Genomic DNA, 14,483 nt, shown 5'->3' with positions numbered 1-14,483 from the left:
AATTCTGCACGAAATCATCAAAATTCTTATAGAAAACCGCATATTTCGATGCAAAACGACGATTTCTCGCCGATTTTCGTTGTTTTCTTTCATGAATTTGCAAAGAAGAGCACGAAATCTACAAAATCATGACTTTTTACCAAGATTCAACGGCTGAATTGCAAGAAAACAGCAGAATTCTGCACGAAATCGTCAAAATTCTTAGAGAAAACCGCATATTTCGATGCAAAACAACGATTTCTCGCCGATTTTCGTTGTTTTCTATCTTGAATTCGCCAAGAAGAGCACGAAATCTACAAAATCATGACTTTTTACCTAGATTCAACGGCTGAATTGCAAGAAAACAGCAGAATTCTGCACGAAATCATCAAAATTCTTACAGAAAACCGTATATTTCGATGCAAAACGACGATTTTTCGCCGATTTTCGTTGTTTTCTGGCTTGAATTCGCAAAGAAGAGCAGGAAATCTACAAAATCATCACTTTTTACCAAGATTCAACGGCTGAATTCCAAGAAAACAGCAGAATTCTGCACGAAATCATCAAAATTCTTAGAGAAAACCGCATATTTCGATGCATAACGACGATTTCTCGCTGATTTTCGTTGTTTTCTATCTTGAATTCGCAAAGAAGAGCACGAAATCTACAAAATCATGACTTTTTACCAAGATTCAACAGCTGAATTGCAAGAAAACAGCAGAATTCTGCACGAAATCATCAAAATTCTTCAGAAAACCGCATATTTCGATGCAAAACAACGATTTCTCGCCGATTTTCGTTGTTTTCTGGCTTGAATTCGCAAAGAAGAGCACGAAATCTACAAAATCATCACTTTTTACCAAGATTCAACGGCTGAATTGCAAGAAAACAGCAGAATTCTGCACGAAATCATCAAAATTCTTAGAGAAAACTGCATATTTCGATGCAAAACAACTATTTCTCGCCGATTTTCGTTGTTTTCTATCTTGAATTCGCCAAGAAGAGCACGAAATCTACAAAATCATGACTTTTTACCTAGATTCAACGGCTGAATTGCAAGAAAACAGCAGAATTCTGCACGAAATCATCAAAATTCTTACAGAAAACCGCATATTTCGATGCAAAACGACGATTTCTCGCCGATTTTCGTTGTTTTCTGGCTTGAATTCGCAAAGAAGAGCAGGAAATCTACAAAATCATCACTTTTTATCAAGATTCAACAGCTGAATTCCAAGAAAACAGCAGAATTCTGCACGAAATCATCAAAATTCTTAGAGAAAACCGCATATTTCGATGCATAACGACGATTTCTCGCTGATTTTCGTTGTTTTCTATCTTGAATTCGCAAAGAAGAGCACGAAATCTACAAAATCATGACTTTTTACCAAGATTCAACGGCTGAATTCCAAGAAAACAGCAGAATTCTGCACGAAATCATCAAAATTCTTAGAGAAAACCGCATATTTCGATGCATAACGACGATTTCTCGCTGATTTTCGTTGTTTTCTATCTTGAATTCGCAAAGAAGAGCACGAAATCTACAAAATCATGACTTTTTACCAAGATTCAACAGCTGAATTGCAAGAAAACAGCAGAATTCTGCACGAAATCATCAAAATTCTTCAGAAAACCGCATATTTCGATGCAAAACAACGATTTCTCGCCGATTTTCGTTGTTTTCTGGCTTGAATTCGCAAAGAAGAGCACGAAATCTACAAAATCATCACTTTTTACCATGATTCAACGGCTGAATTGCAAGAAAACAGCAGAATTCTGCACGAAATCATCAAAATTCTTAGAGAAAACTGCATATTTCGATGCAAAACAACTATTTCTCGCCGATTTTCGTTGTTTTCTATCTTGAATTCGCCAAGAAGAGCACGAAATCTACAAAATCATGACTTTTTACCTAGATTCAACGGCTGAATTGCAAGAAAACAGCAGAATTCTGCACGAAATCATCAAAATTCTTAGAGAAAACCGCATATTTCGATGCAAAACGACGATTTCTCGCTGATTTTCGTTGTTTTCTATCTTGAATTCGCAAAGAAGAGCACAAAATCTACAAAATCATGACTTTTTACCAAGATTCAACGGCTGAATTGCGAGAAAACAGCAGAATTCTGCACGAAATCGTCAACATTCTTAGAGAAAACCGCATATTTCGATGCAAAACGACGATTTCTCGCCGATTTTCGTTGTTTTCTGGCTTGAATTCGCAAAGAAGAGCACGAAATCTACAAAATCATTACTTTTTACCAAGATTCAACGGCTGAATTGCAAGAAAACAGCAGAATTCTGCACGAAATCATCAAAATTCTTACAGAAAACCGCATTTTTCGATGCAAAACGACGATTTCTCGCCGATTTTCGTTGTTTTCTGGCTTGAATTCGCAGAGAAGAGCACGAAATCTACAAAATCATTACTTTTTACCAAGATTCTACGGCTGAATTGCAAGAAAACAGCAGAATTCTGCACGAAATCATCAAAATTCTTATAGAAAACCGCATATTTCGATGCAAAACGACGATTTCTCGCCGATTTTCGTTGTTTTCTTTCATGAATTTGCAAAGAAGAGCACGAAATCTACAAAATCATGACTTTTTACCAAGATTCAACGGCTGAATTGCAAGAAAACAGCAGAATTCTGCACGAAATCGTCAAAATTCTTAGAGAAAACCGCATATTTCGATGCAAAACAACGATTTCTCGCCGATTTTCGTTGTTTTCTATCTTGAATTCGCCAAGAAGAGCACGAAATCTACAAAATCATGACTTTTTACCTAGATTCAACGGCTGAATTGCAAGAAAACAGCAGAATTCTGCACGAAATCATCAAAATTCTTACAGAAAACCGTATATTTCGATGCAAAACGACGATTTTTCGCCGATTTTCGTTGTTTTCTGGCTTGAATTCGCAAAGAAGAGCAGGAAATCTACAAAATCATCACTTTTTACCAAGATTCAACGGCTGAATTCCAAGAAAACAGCAGAATTCTGCACGAAATCATCAAAATTCTTAGAGAAAACCGCATATTTCGATGCATAACGACGATTTCTCGCTGATTTTCGTTGTTTTCTATCTTGAATTCGCAAAGAAGAGCACGAAATCTACAAAATCATGACTTTTTACCAAGATTCAACAGCTGAATTGCAAGAAAACAGCAGAATTCTGCACGAAATCATCAAAATTCTTCAGAAAACCGCATATTTCGATGCAAAACAACGATTTCTCGCCGATTTTCGTTGTTTTCTGGCTTGAATTCGCAAAGAAGAGCACGAAATCTACAAAATCATCACTTTTTACCAAGATTCAACGGCTGAATTGCAAGAAAACAGCAGAATTCTGCACGAAATCATCAAAATTCTTAGAGAAAACTGCATATTTCGATGCAAAACAACTATTTCTCGCCGATTTTCGTTGTTTTCTATCTTGAATTCGCCAAGAAGAGCACGAAATCTACAAAATCATGACTTTTTACCTAGATTCAACGGCTGAATTGCAAGAAAACAGCAGAATTCTGCACGAAATCATCAAAATTCTTACAGAAAACCGCATATTTCGATGCAAAACGACGATTTCTCGCCGATTTTCGTTGTTTTCTGGCTTGAATTCGCAAAGAAGAGCAGGAAATCTACAAAATCATCACTTTTTACCAAGATTCAACTGCTGAATTCCAAGAAAACAGCAGAATTCTGCACGAAATCATCAAAATTCTTAGAGAAAACCGCATATTTCGATGCATAACGACGATTTCTCGCTGATTTTCGTTGTTTTCTATCTTGAATTCGCAAAGAAGAGCACGAAATCTACAAAATCATGACTTTTTACCAAGATTCAACAGCTGAATTGCAAGAAAACAGCAGAATTCTGCACGAAATCATCAAAATTCTTCAGAAAACCGCATATTTCGATGCAAAACAACGATTTCTCGCCGATTTTCGTTGTTTTCTGGCTTGAATTCGCAAAGAAGAGCACGAAATCTACAAAATTATCACTTTTTACCAAGATTCAACGGCTGAATTGCAAGAAAACAGCAGAATTCTGCACGAAATCATCAAAATTCTTAGAGAAAACTGCATATTTCGATGCAAAACAACTATTTCTCGCCGATTTTCGTTGTTTTCTATCTTGAATTCGCCAAGAAGAGCACGAAATCTACAAAATCATGATTTTTTACCTAGATTCAACGGCTGAATTGCAAGAAAACAGCAGAATTCTGCACGAAATCATCAAAATTCTTAGAGAAAACCGCATATTTCGATGCAAAACGACGATTTCTCGCTGATTTTCGTTGTTTTCTATCTTGAATTCGCAAAGAAGAGCACAAAATCTACAGAATCATGACTTTTTACCAAGATTCAACGGCTGAATTGCGAGAAAACAGCAGAATTCTGCACGAAATCGTCAACATTCTTAGAGAAAACCGCATATTTCGATGCAAAACGACGATTTCTCGCCGATTTTCGTTGTTTTCTGGCTTGAATTCGCAAAGAAGAGCACGAAATCTACAAAATCATTACTTTTTACCAAGATTCAACGGCTGAATTGCAAGAAAACAGCAGAATTCTGCACGAAATCATCAAAATTCTTACAGAAAACCGCATTTTTCGATGCAAAACGACGATTTCTCGCCGATTTTCGTTGTTTTCTGGCTTGAATTCGCAGAGAAGAGCACGAAATCTACAAAATCATTACTTTTTACCAAGATTCTACGGCTGAATTGCAAGAAAACAGCAGAATTCTGCACGAAATCATCAAAATTCTTACAGAAAACCGCATATTTCGATGCAAAACGACGATTTCTCGCCGATTTTCGTTGTTTTCTTTCATGAATTTGCAAAGAAGAGCACGAAATCTACAAAATCATGACTTTTTACCAAGATTCAACGGCTGAATTGCAAGAAAACAGCAGAATTCTGCACGAAATCGTCAAAATTCTTAGAGAAAACCGCATATTTCGATGCAAAACAACGATTTCTCGCCGATTTTCGTTGTTTTCTATCTTGAATTCGCCAAGAAGAGCACGAAATCTACAAAATCATGACTTTTTACCTAGATTCAACGGCTGAATTGCAAGAAAACAGCAGAATTCTGCACGAAATCATCAAAATTCTTACAGAAAACCGCATATTTCGATGCAAAACGACGATTTCTCGCCGATTTTCGTTGTTTTCTGGCTTGAATTCGCAAAGAAGAGCAGGAAATCTACAAAATCATCACTTTTTACCAAGATTCAACGGCTGAATTCCAAGAAAACAGCAGAATTCTGCACGAAATCATCAAAATTCTTAGAGAAAACCGCATATTTCGATGCATAACGACGATTTCTCGCTGATTTTCGTTGTTTTCTATCTTGAATTCGCAAAGAAGAGCACGAAATCTACAAAATCATGACTTTTTACCAAGATTCAACAGCTGAATTGCAAGAAAACAGCAGAATTCTGCACGAAATCATCAAAATTCTTCAGAAAACCGCATATTTCGATGCAAAACAACGATTTCTCGCCGATTTTCGTTGTTTTCTGGCTTGAATTCGCAAAGAAGAGCACGAAATCTACAAAATCATCACTTTTTACCAAGATTCAACGGCTGAATTGCAAGAAAACAGCAGAATTCTGCACGAAATCATCAAAATTCTTAGAGAAAACTGCATATTTCGATGCAAAACAACGATTTCTCGCCGATTTTCGTTGTTTTCTATCTTGAATTCGCCAAGAAGAGCACGAAATCTACTATATCATGACTTTTTACCTAGATTCAACGGCTGAATTGCAAGAAAACAGCAGAATTCTGCACGAAATCATCAAAATTCTTACAGAAAACCGCATATTTCGATGCAAAACGACGATTTCTCGCCGATTTTCGTTGTTTTCTGGCTTGAATTCGCAAAGAAGAGCACGAAATCTACAAAATCATGACTTTTTACCTAGATTCAACGGCTGAATTGCAAGAAAACAGCAGAATTCTGCACGAAATCATCAAAATTCTTACAGAAAACCGCATATTTCGATGCAAAACGACGATTTCTCGCCGATTTTCGTTGTTTTCTGGCTTGAATTCGCAAAGAAGAGCAGGAAATCTACAAAATCATCACTTTTTACCAAGATTCAACGGCTGAATTCCAAGAAAACAGCAGAATTCTGCACGAAATCATCAAAATTCTTAGAGAAAACCGCATATTTCGATGCATAACGACGATTTCTCGCTGATTTTCGTTGTTTTCTATCTTGAATTCGCAAAGAAGAGCACGAAATCTACAAAATCATGACTTTTTACCAAGATTCAACAGCTGAATTGCATGAAAACAGCAGAATTCTGCACGAAATCATCAAAATTCTTCAGAAAACCGCATATTTCGATGCAAAACAACGATTTCTCGCCGATTTTCGTTGTTTTCTGGCTTGAATTCGCAAAGAAGAGCACGAAATCTACAAAATCATCATTTTTTACCAAGATTCAACGGCTGAATTGCAAGAAAACAGCAGAATTCTGCACGAAATCATCAAAATTCTTAGAGAAAACTGCATATTTCGATGCAAAACAACTATTTCTCGCCGATTTTCGTTGTTTTCTATCTTGAATTCGCCAAGAAGAGCACGAAATCTACAAAATCATGACTTTTTACCTAGATTCAACGGCTGAATTGCAAGAAAACAGCAGAATTCTGCACGAAATCATCAAAATTCTTAGAGAAAACCGCATATTTCGATGCAAAACGACGATTTCTCGCTGATTTTCGTTGTTTTCTATCTTGAATTCGCAAAGAAGAGCACAAAATCTACAAAATCATGACTTTTTACCAAGATTCAACGGCTGAATTGCGAGAAAACAGCAGAATTCTGCACGAAATCGTCAACATTCTTAGAGAAAACCGCATATTTCGATGCAAAACGACGATTTCTCGCCGATTTTCGTTGTTTTCTGGCTTGAATTCGCAAAGAAGAGCACGAAATCTACAAAATCATTACTTTTTACCAAGATTCAACGGCTGAATTGCAAGAAAACAGCAGAATTCTGCACGAAATCATCAAAATTCTTAGAGAAAACCGCATATTTCGATGCATAACGACGATTTCTCGCTGATTTTCGTTGTTTTCTATCTTGAATTCGCAAAGAAGAGCACGAAATCTACAAAATCATGACTTTTTACCAAGATTCAACAGCTGAATTGCAAGAAAACAGCAGAATTCTGCACGAAATCATCAAAATTCTTCAGAAAACCGCATATTTCGATGCAAAACAACGATTTCTCGCCGATTTTCGTTGTTTTCTGGCTTGAATTCGCAAAGAAGAGCACGAAATCTACAAAATTATCACTTTTTACCAAGATTCAACGGCTGAATTGCAAGAAAACAGCAGAATTCTGCACGAAATCATCAAAATTCTTAGAGAAAACTGCATATTTCGATGCAAAACAACTATTTCTCGCCGATTTTCGTTGTTTTCTATCTTGAATTCGCCAAGAAGAGCACGAAATCTACAAAATCATGACTTTTTACCTAGATTCAACGGCTGAATTGCAAGAAAACAGCAGAATTCTGCACGAAATCATCAAAATTCTTAGAGAAAACCGCATATTTCGATGCAAAACGACGATTTCTCGCTGATTTTCGTTGTTTTCTATCTTGAATTCGCAAAGAAGAGCACAAAATCTACAAAATCATGACTTTTTACCAAGATTCAACGGCTGAATTGCGAGAAAACAGCAGAATTCTGCACGAAATCGTCAACATTCTTAGAGAAAACCGCATATTTCGATGCAAAACGACGATTTCTCGCCGATTTTCGTTGTTTTCTGGCTTGAATTCGCAAAGAAGAGCACGAAATCTACAAAATCATTACTTTTTACCAAGATTCAACGGCTGAATTGCAAGAAAACAGCAGAATTCTGCACGAAATCATCAAAATTCTTACAGAAAACCGCATTTTTCGATGCAAAACGACGATTTCTCGCCGATTTTCGTTGTTTTCTGGCTTGAATTCGCAGAGAAGAGCACGAAATCTACAAAATCATTACTTTTTACCAAGATTCTACGGCTGAATTGCAAGAAAACAGCAGAATTCTGCACGAAATCATCAAAATTCTTACAGAAAACCGCATATTTCGATGCAAAACGACGATTTCTCGCCGATTTTCGTTGTTTTCTTTCATGAATTTGCAAAGAAGAGCACGAAATCTACAAAATCATGACTTTTTACCAAGATTCAACGGCTGAATTGCAAGAAAACAGCAGAATTCTGCACGAAATCGTCAAAATTCTTAGAGAAAACCGCATATTTCGATGCAAAACAACGATTTCTCGCCGATTTTCGTTGTTTTCTATCTTGAATTCGCCAAGAAGAGCACGAAATCTACAAAATCATGACTTTTTACCTAGATTCAACGGCTGAATTGCAAGAAAACAGCAGAATTCTGCACGAAATCATCAAAATTCTTACAGAAAACCGCATATTTCGATGCAAAACGACGATTTCTCGCCGATTTTCGTTGTTTTCTGGCTTGAATTCGCAAAGAAGAGCAGGAAATCTACAAAATCATCACTTTTTACCAAGATTCAACGGCTGAATTCCAAGAAAACAGCAGAATTCTGCACGAAATCATCAAAATTCTTAGAGAAAACCGCATATTTCGATGCATAACGACGATTTCTCGCTGATTTTCGTTGTTTTCTATCTTAAATTCGCAAAGAAGAGCACGAAATCTACAAAATCATGACTTTTTACCAAGATTCAACAGCTGAATTGCAAGAAAACAGCAGAATTCTGCACGAAATCATCAAAATTCTTCAGAAAACCGCATATTTCGATGCAAAACAACGATTTCTCGCCGATTTTCGTTGTTTTCTGGCTTGAATTCGCGAAGAAGAGCACGAAATCTACAAAATCATCACTTTTTACCAAGATTCAACGGCTGAATTGCAAGAAAACAGCAGAATTCTGCACGAAATCATCAAAATTCTTAGAGAAAACTGCATATTTCGATGCAAAACAACTATTTCTCGCCGATTTTCGTTGTTTTCTATCTTGAATTCGCCAAGAAGAGCACGAAATCTACAAAATCATGACTTTTTACCTAGATTCAACGGCTGAATTGCAAGAAAACAGCAGAATTCTGCACGAAATCATCAAAATTCTTACAGAAAACCGCATATTTCGATGCAAAACGACGATTTCTCGCCGAGTTTCGTTGTTTTCTGGCATGAATTTGCAAAGAAGAGCACGAAATCTACAAAATCATGACTTTTTACCAAGATTCAACGGCTGAATTGCAAGAAAACAGCAGAATTCTGCACAAAATCATCAAAATTCTTAGAGAAAACCGCATATTTCGATGCAAAACGACGTTTTCTCGCTGATTTTCGTTGTTTTCTATCTTAAATTTGCAAAGAAGAGCACGAAATCTACAAAATCATGACTTTTTACCAAGATTCAACGGCTGAATTGCAAGAAAACAGCAGAATTCTGCACGAAATCATCAAAGTTCTTACAGAAAACCGCATATTTCGATGCAAAACGACGATTTCTCGCCGATTTTCGTTGTTTTCTGGCTTGAATTCGCAAAGAAGAGCACGAAATCTACAAAATCATGACTTTTTACCAAGATTCAACGGCTGAATTGCAAGAAAACAGCAGAATTCTGCACGAAATCATCAAAATTCTTACAGAAAACCGCATATTTCGATGCAAAACGACGATTTCTCGCCGATTTTCGTTGTTTTCTTTCATGAATTTGCAAAGAAGAGCACGAAATCTACAAAATCATGACTTTTTACCAAGATTCAACGGCTGAATTGCAAGAAAACAGCAGAATTCTGCACGAAATCGTCAAAATTCTTAGAGAAAACCGCATATTTCGATGCAAAACGACGTTTTCTCGCTGATTTTCGTTGTTTTCTATCTTAAATTCGCAAAGAGGAGCACGAAATCTACAAAATCATCACTTTTTACCAAGATTAAACGGCTGAATTGCATGAAAACAGCAGAATTCTGCACGAAATCATCAAAATTCTTAGAGAAAACTGCATATTTCGATGCAAAACAACGATTTCTCGCCGATTTTCGTTGTTTTCTATCTTGAATTCGCCAAGAAGAGCACGAAATCTACAAAATCATGACTTTTTACCTAGATTCAACGGCTAAATTGCAAGAAAACAGCAGAATTCTGCACGAAATCATCAAAATTTTTACAGAAAACCGCATATTTCGATGCAAAACGACGATTTCTCGCCGATTTTCCTTGTTTTCTGGCTTGAATTCGCAAAGAAGAGCACGAAATCTACAAAATCATGACTTTTTACCAAGATTCAACGGCTGAATTGCAAGAAAACAGCAGAATTCTGCACGAAATCATCAAAATTCTTACAGAAAACCGCATATTTCGATGCAAAACGACGATTTCTTGCCGATTTTCGTTGTTTTCTTTCATGAATTTGCAAAGAAGAGCACGAAATCTACAAAATCATGACTTTTTACCAAGATTCAACGGCTGAATTGCAAGAAAACAGCAGCATTCTGCACGAAATCATCAAAATTCTTACAGAAAACCGCATATTTCGATGCAAAACAACGATTTCTCGCCGATTTTCGTTGTTTTCTATCTTGAATTCGCCAAGAAGAGCACGAAATCTACAAAATCATGACTTTTTACCTAGATTCAACGGCTAAATTGCAAGAAAACAGCAGAATTCTGCACGAAATCATCAAAATTTTTACAGAAAACCGCATATTTCGATGCAAAACGACGATTTCTCGCCGATTTTCCTTGTTTTCTGGCTTGAATTCGCAAAGAAGAGCACGAAATCTACAAAATCATGACTTTTTACCAAGATTCAACGGCTGAATTGCAAGAAAACAGCAGCATTCTGCACGAAATCATCAAAATTCTTACAGAAAACCGCATATTTCGATGCAAAACAACGATTTCTCGCCGATTTTCGTTGTTTTCTATCTTGAATTCGCCAAGAAGAGCACGAAATCTACAAAATCATGACTTTTTACCTAGATTCAACGGCTAAATTGCAAGAAAACAGCAGAATTCTGCACGAAATCATCAAAATTTTTACAGAAAACCGCATATTTCGATGCAAAACGACGATTTCTCGCCGATTTTCCTTGTTTTCTGGCTTGAATTCGCAAAGAAGAGCACGAAATCTACAAAATCATGACTTTTTACCAAGATTCAACGGCTGAATTGCAAGAAAACAGCAGAATTCTGCACGAAATCATCAAAATTCTTACAGAAAACCGCATATTTCGAGGCAAAACGACGATTTCTTGCCGATTTTCGTTGTTTTCTTTCATGAATTTGCAAAGAAGAGCACGAAATCTACAAAATCATGACTTTTTACCAAGATTCAACGGCTGAATTGCAAGAAAACAGCAGAATTCTGCACGAAATCATCAAAATTCTTAGAGAAAACCGCATATTTCGATGCAAAACGACGATTTCTCGCTGATTTTCGTTGTTTTCTATCTTGAATTCGCAAAGAAGAGCACAAAATCTACAAAATCATGACTTTTTACCAAGATTCAACGGCTGAATTGCGAGAAAACAGCAGAATTCTGCACGAAATCGTCAACATTCTTAGAGAAAACCGCATATTTCGATGCAAAACGACGATTTCTCGCCGATTTTCGTTGTTTTCTGGCTTGAATTCGCAAAGAAGAGCACGAAATCTACAAAATCATTACTTTTTACCAAGATTCAACGGCTGAATTGCAAGAAAACAACAGAATTCTGCACGAAATCATCAAAATTCTTACAGAAAACCGCATATTTCGATGCAAAACGACGATTTCTCGCCGATTTTCGTTGTTTTCTTTCATGAATTTGCAAAGAAGAGCACGAAATCTACAAAATCATGACTTTTTACCAAGATTCAACGGCTGAATTGCAAGAAAACAGCAGAATTCTGCACGAAATCGTCAAAATTCTTAGAGAAAACCGCATATTTCGATGCAAAACAACGATTTCTCGCCGATTTTCGTTGTTTTCTATCTTGAATTCGCCAAGAAGAGCACGAAATCTACAAAATCATGACTTTTTACCTAGATTCAACGGCTGAATTGCAAGAAAACAGCAGAATTCTGCACGAAATCATCAAAATTCTTACAGAAAACCGCATATTTCGATGCAAAACGACAATTTCTCGCCGATTTTCGTTGTTTTCTGGCTTGAATTCGCAAAGAAGAGCACGAAATCTACAAAATCATGACTTTTTACCAAGATTCAACGGCTGAATTGCAAGAAAACAGCAGAATTCTGCACGAAATCATCAAAATTCTTACAGAAAACCGCATATTTCGATGCAAAAGGACGATTTCTTGCCGATTTTCGTTGTTTTCTTTCATGAATTTGCAAAGAAGAGCACGAAATCTACAAAATCATGACTTTTTACCAAGATTCAACGGCTGAATTGCAAGAAAACAGCAGAATTCTGCACGAAATCATCAAAATTCTTAGAGAAAAACGCATATTTCGATGCAAAACGACGATTTCTCGCTGATTTTCGTTGTTTTCTATCTTGAATTCGCAAAGAAGAGCACAAAATCTACAAAATCATGACTTTTTACCAAGATTCAACGGCTGAATTGCGAGAAAACAGCAGAATTCTGCACGAAATCGTCAAAATTCTTAGAGAAAACCGCATTTTTCGATGCAAAACGACGATTTCTCGCCGATTTTCGTTGTTTTCTTTCATGAATTTGCAAAGAAGAGCACGAAATCTACAAAATCATGACTTTTTACCAAGATTCAACAGCTGAATTGCAAGAAAACAGCAGAATTCTGCACGAAATCGTCAAAATTCTTAGAGAAAACCGCATATTTCGATGCAAAACTACGATTTCTCGCCGATTTTTGTTGTTTTCTGGCTTGAATTCGCAAAGAAGAGCACGAAATCTACAAAATCATGACTTTTTACCAAGATTCAACAGCTGAATTGCAAGAAAACAGCAGAATTCTGCACGAAATCATCAAAATTCTTACAGAAAACCGCATATTTCGATGCAAAACGACGATTTTTGAATTCGCAAAGAAGAGCACGAAATCTACAAAATCATGACTTTTTACCAAGATTCAACGGCTGAATTGCAAGAAAACAGCAGAATTCTGCACGAAATCATCAAAATTCTTAGAGAAAAACGCATATTTCGATGCAAAACGACGATTTCTCGCTGATTTTCGTTGTTTTCTATCTTGAATTCGCAAAGAAGAGCACAAAATCTACAAAATCATGACTTTTTACCAAGATTCAACGGCTGAATTGCGAGAAAACAGCAGAATTCTGCACGAAATCATCAAAATTCTTACAGAAAACCGCATATTTCGATGCAAAACAACGATTTCTCGCCGATTTTCGTTGTTTTCTATCTTGAATTCGCCAAGAAGAGCACGAAATCTACAAAATCATGACTTTTTACCTAGATTCAACGGCTAAATTGCAAGAAAACAGCAGAATTCTGCACGAAATCATCAAAATTTTTACAGAAAACCGCATATTTCGATGCAAAACGACGATTTCTCGCCGATTTTCCTTGTTTTCTGGCTTGAATTCGCAAAGAAAAGCACGAAATCTACAAAATCATGACTTTTTACCAAGATTCAACGGCTGAATTGCAAGAAAACAGCAGAATTCTGCACGAAATCATCAAAATTCTTACAGAAAACCGCATCTTTCGATGCAAAACGACGATTTCTTGCCGATTTTCGTTGTTTTCTTTCATGAATTTGCAAAGAAGAGCACGAAATCTACAAAATCATGACTTTTTACCAAGATTCAACGGCTGAATTGCAAGAAAACAGCAGAATTCTGCACGAAATCATCAAAATTCTTAGAGAAAACCGCATATTTCGATGCAAAACGACGATTTCTCGCTGATTTTCGTTGTTTTCTATCTTGAATTCGCAAAGAAGAGCACAAAATCTACAAAATCATGACTTTTTACCAAGATTCAACGCCTGAATTGCGAGAAAACAGCAGAATTCTGCACGAAATCGTCAACATTCTTAGAGAAAACCGCATATTTCGATGCAAAACGACGTTTTCTCGCCGATTTTCGTTGTTTTCTGGCTTGAATTCGCAAAGAAGAGCACGAAATCTACAAAATCATTACTTTTTACCAAGATTCAACGGCTGAATTGCAAGAAAACAGCAGAATTCTGCACGAAATCATCAAAATTCTTACAGAAAACCGCATCTTTCGATGCAAAACGACGATTTCTTGCCGATTTTCGTTGTTTTCTTTCATGAATTTGCAAAGAAGAGCACGAAATCTACAAAATCATGACTTTTTACCAAGATTCAACGGCTGAATTGCAAGAAAACAGCAGAATTCTGCACGAAATCATCAAAATTCTTAGAGAAAACCGCATATTTCGATGCAAAACGACGATTTCTCGCTAATTTTCGTTGTTTTCTATCTTGAATTCGCAAAGAAGAGCACAAAATCTACAAAATCATGACTTTTTACCAAGATTCAACGCCTGAATTGCGAGAA

Source organism: Gnatocerus cornutus, chromosome 5, assembly GCF_029298725.1.
Source record: "Gnatocerus cornutus isolate USDA-ARS CGAHR chromosome 5, icGnaCorn1.1, whole genome shotgun sequence".
In the NCBI taxonomy this organism is placed as follows: Eukaryota; Metazoa; Arthropoda; class Insecta; order Coleoptera; family Tenebrionidae; genus Gnatocerus; species Gnatocerus cornutus.
This window is presented reverse-complemented; position numbering follows the sequence as displayed.